This window comes from Geotrypetes seraphini, chromosome 4 (assembly GCF_902459505.1).
Source record: "Geotrypetes seraphini chromosome 4, aGeoSer1.1, whole genome shotgun sequence".
NCBI lineage: Eukaryota > Metazoa > Chordata > Amphibia > Gymnophiona > Dermophiidae > Geotrypetes > Geotrypetes seraphini.
In genome coordinates, this window is record NC_047087.1 from 308,165,321 (window position 1) to 308,171,320 (window position 6,000).

General features: G+C 48.5%; 1 protein-coding gene across 2 annotated transcripts in view; it reads right to left on the bottom strand.

Annotated features, from left to right (window-relative positions):
- The window catches only part of LOC117359930 (guanylate cyclase 2G-like), a 99,259-nt gene extending 98,889 nt beyond the window's left edge, over nt 1–370 (bottom strand). For both annotated transcript variants that reach the window (XM_033943406.1, XM_033943404.1), the window contains exon 1: nt 257–370. The gene's annotated coding sequence lies outside the window, so the exon portion shown is untranslated. The remainder of the gene's footprint in view (nt 1–256) is intronic.
- Between the last annotated feature and the right edge of the window lie 5,630 nt (nt 371–6,000).

The following is a 6,000-nucleotide window of genomic DNA, read 5'->3' on the forward strand; positions in this document are numbered from 1 at the left end:
ACCTCAAGGCCCTGGCAATACCCAGTGCACAGTATCAAAAGCTATAGAGGCTATAGTAAGTTTTGTGCATTTCACATAGGAATCAGAGAGCTGATTGAACAGCTGATGCATGGCAGATGCTCAGGACTGTGTAGGAAAATACTTTGGAAACATTTGGTTTTCTGAAAGCATTTTGTGGCATCATTTTTGGTTTGTTTTATGAATTTCTTTCTACCACAGGATATGGGACAATGTTTCTGTGTGCCACTTGATTTACCTGAAGTACCAGGATCAGAAGGAAAGTAAAAGAAACCTTTCGTTTGAATCACAAAGTTTGCAGTGCTTTATTGAGGGTGAGGCTTGCTTAGCCACTCCAGTGAACCCCTCGGCTAGGCGCTGTGTGTGAGTGGGTCAGGACAGCACCTTAGCACCCTACTCCCCAGCACACGTGTATATTTTGGCACCAGTTTTTGAATATAGCACCTCACGCTGGTCAAAGTGAGCATTACAACCCCCCCCAAAAATTTTTTTTTTTCTTTTTTTCCTGCTTTCTTTTGGAGTTTTGAGTATATATTGAACTGACAACAACTTATTGCTCGACACTTGAAGCTCATTTACTCAGGCTATTTGGGAAGCCGGCACTCCCAATGGGGAGAGGATTACAAAAAAAAATGTTTCTCTTCTCAAAACCTGGAAGTGGATTTAATTTCATATTGGTTTTTATGGTGGAACAATACAGCAACATCTAATGCAGCAGAGAGAAACAAAGAGCAGGTGAAACCAGTGTCCCAGCGTTCCAGTATTCCGGAGTTCTTGGGTTCCAGTGATCCAGAATCCTGAAGCCGGCGGGCTTGGTTGTACACAAAAGATGCTCTATACCCTAGCACCTCAGGTAATAGCACCTAGGGACATTAGGGGAGACCGTTTTCTGTAAGCAAAAGGGGGTGGCTGGAAGGAAACTGGTATCCAGAGAGCCGCACTTGGGTCTTGTTTGTTTATTTCACAGATGGATCCAACACAGTTTGCAACTTGGTTGTCAGAGGAGAAGCAGCGTATACAAGATGCGATGCACGGAGCAACAAGGAACAGGTGAAACCAACATCCCAGCGTTCTGGAGTTCCTGGGTTCCAGTGTTCCAAAACCCTGAGGCCGGCGGGCTTGGTTGTATGCAAAAGGCGCTATACCCTAGCACCTCAGGTAATAGCACCTAGGGGCATTAGGGGAGAACGTTTCTGTAAGCAAAAGGGGGTGGTTGGAAGAAAACTGGTATCCAAAGAGTCGCACTTGGGTCTTGTTTGTTTATTTCATAGATGGTCAACACTGTTTGCAACTTGGTGGTCGGAGAAGAAGCAACACATACAAGACGCGATGCACGGAGCAACAAGGAACAGGTGAAACCAGCATCCCAGCATTCTGGAGTTCCTGGGTTCCAGTGTTCCAAAACCCTGAGGCCGGCGGGCTTGGTTGTACGCAAAAGGCGCTATATACCCCAGCACCTCAGGTAATAGCACCTAGGGACATTAGGGGAGACCGTTTTCTGTAAGCAAAAGGGGGTGGTTGGAAGGAAACTGGTATCTAGAGAGCCGCACTTGGGTCTTGTTTGTTTATTTCACAGATGGATCCAACACAGTTTGCAACTTGGTTGTCGGAGGAGAAGCAGCGCATACAAGATGCGATTCACGGAGCAACAAGGAACAGGTGAAACCAGGGTTCCAGTGTTCCAAAACCCTGAGGCCGGCGGGCTTGGTTGTACGCAAAAGACGCTCTATACCCTAGCACCTCAGGTAATAGCACCTAGGGACATTAGGGGAGACCATTTTCTGTAAGCAAAAGGGGGTGGTTGGAAGGAAACTGGTATCCAAAGAGCCGCACTTGGGTCTTGTTTGTTTATTTCATAGATGGATCCAACACAGTTTGCAACTTGGTTGTCGGAGAAGAAGCAGCGCTTACAAGATGCGATGCACGGAGCAACAAGGAACAGGTGAAACCAGCATCCCAGCGTTCTGGAGTTCCTGGGTTCCAGGGTTCCAAAACCCTGAGGCCGGCGGGCTTGGTTGTACGCAAAAGGCGCTCTATACCCTAGCACCTCAGGTAATAGCACCTAGGGACATTAGGGGAGACCGTTTTCTGTAAGCAAAAGGGGGTGGTTGGAAGGAAACTGGTATCCAAAGGGCCGCACTTGGGTCTTGTTTGTTTATTTCATAGATGGATCCAACACAGTTTGCAACTTGGTGGTCAGAGAAGAAGCAGCGCTTACAAGATGCGATGCACGGAGCAACAAGGAACAGGTGAAACCAGGGTTCCAGTGTTCCAAAACCCTGAGGCCGGCGGGCTTGGTTGTACGCAAAAGGCGCTCTATACCCTAGCACCTCAGGTAATAGCACCTAGGGACATTAGGGGAGACCATTTTCTGTAAGCAAAAGGGGGTGGTTGGAAGGAAACTGGTATCCAAAGAGCCGCACTTGGGTCTTGTTTGTTTATTTCATAGATGGATCCAACACAGTTTGCAACTTGGTTGTCGGAGAAGAAGCAGCGCTTACAAGATGCGATGCACGGAGCAACAAGGAACAGGTGAAACCAGCATCCCAGCGTTCTGGAGTTCCTGGGTTCCAGGGTTCCAAAACCCTGAGGCCGGCGGGCTTGGTTGTACGCAAAATGCGATATATACCCTAGCACCTCAGGTAATAGCACCTAGGGACATTAGGGGAGACCGTTTTCTGTAAGCAAAAGGGGGTGGTTGGAAGGAAACTGGTATCCAGAGAGCCGCACTTGGGTCTTGTTTGTTTATTTCACAGATGGATCCAACACAGTTTGCAACTTGGTTGTCGGAGGAGAAGCAGCGCATACAAGACGCGATTCACGGAGCAACAAGGAACAGGTGAAACCAGGGTTCCAGTGTTCCAAAACCCTGAGGCCGGCGGGCTTGGTTGTACGCAAAAGGCGCCCTATACCCTAGCACCTCAGGTAATAGCACCTAGGGACATTAGGGGAGACCGTTTTCTATAAGCAAAAGGGGTGGCTGGAAGGAAACTGGTATCCAGAGAGCCGCACTTGGGTCTTGTTTGTTTATTTCACAGATGGATCCAACACAGTTTGCAACTTGGTTGTCAGAGGAGAAGCAGCGCATACAAGACGCGATGCACGGAGCAACAAGGAACAGGTGAAACCAGGGTTCCAGTGTTCCAAAACCCTGAGGCCGGCGGGCTTGGTTGTACGCAAAATGCGATATATACCCTAGCACCTCAGGTAATAGCACCTAGGGACATTAGGGGAGACCGTTTTCTGTAAGCAAAAGGGGGTGGTTGGAAGGAAACTGGTATCCAAAGAGCCGCACTTGGGTCTTGTTTGTTTATTTCTTAGATGGATCCAACACAGTTTGCAACTTGGTGGTCGGAGAAGAAGCAGCGCGTACAAGACGCGATGCACGGAGCAACAAGGAACAGGTGAAACTAGCATCCCAGCGTTCTGGAGTTCCTGGGTTCCAGGGTTCCAAAATCCTGAGGCCGGCGGGCTTGGTTGTACGCAAAAGGCTCTATATACCCCAGCACTTCAGGTAATAGCACCTAGGGACATTAGGGGAGACTGTTTTCTGTAAGCAAAAGGGGGTGGTTGGAAGGAAACTGGTATCCAGAGAACCGCACTTGGGTCTTGTTTGTTTATTTCACAGATGGATCCAACACAGTTTGCAACTTGGTTGTCGGAGGAGAAGCAGCGCATACAAGACGCGATTCACGGAGCAACAAGGAACAGGTGAAACCAGGGTTCCAGTGTTCCAAAACCCTGAGGCCGGCGGGCTTGGTTGTACGCAAAAGGCGCTCTATACCCTAGCACCTCAGGTAATAGCACCTAGGGACATTAGGGGAGACCATTTTCTGTAAGCAAAAGGGGGTGGTTGGAAGGAAACTGGTATCGAAAGAGCCGCACTTGGGTCTTGTTTGTTTATTTCACAGATGGATCCAACACAGTTTGCAACTTGGTGGTCGGAGAAGAAGCAGCGCATACAAGACGCGATGCACGGAGCAACAAGGAACAGGTGAAACCAGCATCCCAGCGTTCTGAAGTTCCTGGGTTCCAGTGTTCCAAAACCCTGAGGCCGACAGGCTTGGTTGTATGCATAAGGCGCTATATACCCTAGCACCTCAGGTAATAGCACCTAGGGGTATTAGGGAAGACCATTTTCTGTAAGCAAAAGGAGGTGGCTGGTAGGAAACTGGTATCCAGAGAGCCGTACTTGGGTCTTGTTTGTTTATTTCACAGATGGATCCAACACATTTTGCAACTTGGTGGTCGGAGGAGAAGCAGCGCACGCAAGACTCAACGCAACAGATCCTAACAGGTCAATCAGACTTGTGGAGAGCGGACCATCGTGCTCAACAAGAGACATGAACAATTGATTGGCTTGTTGCGTAATCAGGTTCAATCAGTGGTGAACCTTACGCAAAATTTGAGAATTGTGTCAGGAGCCCCAGACCCACCCAGCGTCAGTCTGGTAGGAGCTCCTGCCATGGAGCCTGTTAAACGGTATAAAATGTCTGAACAGGATGACCTAGAGCAGTGGTTCCCAACCCTGTCCTGGAGGAGCACCATGCCAATCGGGTTTTCAGGCTATCCATGCATGGAACAGATTTGCATGCCTATCACTTCCATTATATGCAAATCTCTCTCATGCATATTCATTAGGGCTAGTCTGAAAACCCGATTGGCCTGGTGGTCCTCCAGGACAGGGTTGAGAAACCACTGAGCTAGAGCATTTTTTGTTAACGTTTGAAAGAATAGCTAATGCATCTCAATGGCCTTCTAGTTTGTGGGCACTTAAAACATATACCCTGTCATACAGACAGAGCTTTGGAAACTTTTAGGACACTTGACCTTCAACAGGCAGCTGACTCTTCTGTCATTAAAGTCACACTGCCTAATTTATATGGGTTATACACCTGAATTTTACAGACTACAATTCAGGGGTGTCAAAGAGAGGCCAAAAGCTCTTGCCCTGAGACTGAAAAGGCGAGCAGAAACGTGGTTAAGAAATAGACAGAGAGCAGTTCCTGGAGGCTGTACCTACAGCATTCAAAGCGTGGCTGCTCAAACAAGGGGGATGACCTCTAGGGCGGGCTTGGACTGTGGCTGAGAATTTCCATGGGGCACAGCAGGTCTTACGGGCTCCAGAAGCATGCTCTGAGGAAAAGCCATGGCCGGGGAGGGAGGTGTGGGTTGGCACAGGGGCTAATCCTGAGGAAGAAGGGGTGTGCAGATTTCCGAGTCTTGGTTAAGATTGAGGGTATCCCGGTACAGGCCTTACAAGATAGTGGGGTGGAACAATCCATTATTGCAGCAGAAACCTAGAAGAATGTGATTGAGTAGGCAGGTACTCATAGTAACATAGTAGATGACGGCAGATAAAGACCCGAATGGTCCATCCAGTCTGCCCAACCTGATTCAATTTAAATTTTTTCTTCTTAGCTATTTCTGGGCAAGAATCCAAAGCTCTACCCGGTACTGTGCTTGGGTTCCTACTGCCGAAATCTCTGTTAAAACCTACTCCAGCCCATCTACACCCTCCCAGCCATTGAAGCCCTCCCCAGCCCATCCTCCACCAAACGGCCATACACAGACACAGACCGTACAAGTCTGCCCAGTACTGGCCTTAGTAAATATTTACTATTATTTTCTGATTCTAGATCCTCTCAGTGTATTAGACCCAGAGGGACGACTAAAGTCACATGCATACATGGAACTACCTCCCATCATCCACTACAGCAAATGAAGGTAGGCTTTCAGGGCAAAGATTCATGGCTCCCAAGAGCGGAACTCCCAAGGCCTCCCCACCCTTTAATTTTAGGGAGAGATTGGTCTTTTGGGGAGAATTCTTTAACTGGGGAAGCAAGTGTGTGCTAACAAAAAGGTGTCTCGGAAAAAGCAGAACACTCAAAAGGGAAAGGGGAGATGGTTCAAGCCCTGGATTCCGGGGCAGGTTATAGCAAAGTTCCCTACCTTGTGACCCTGGGCAAGTTACTTAGGGAT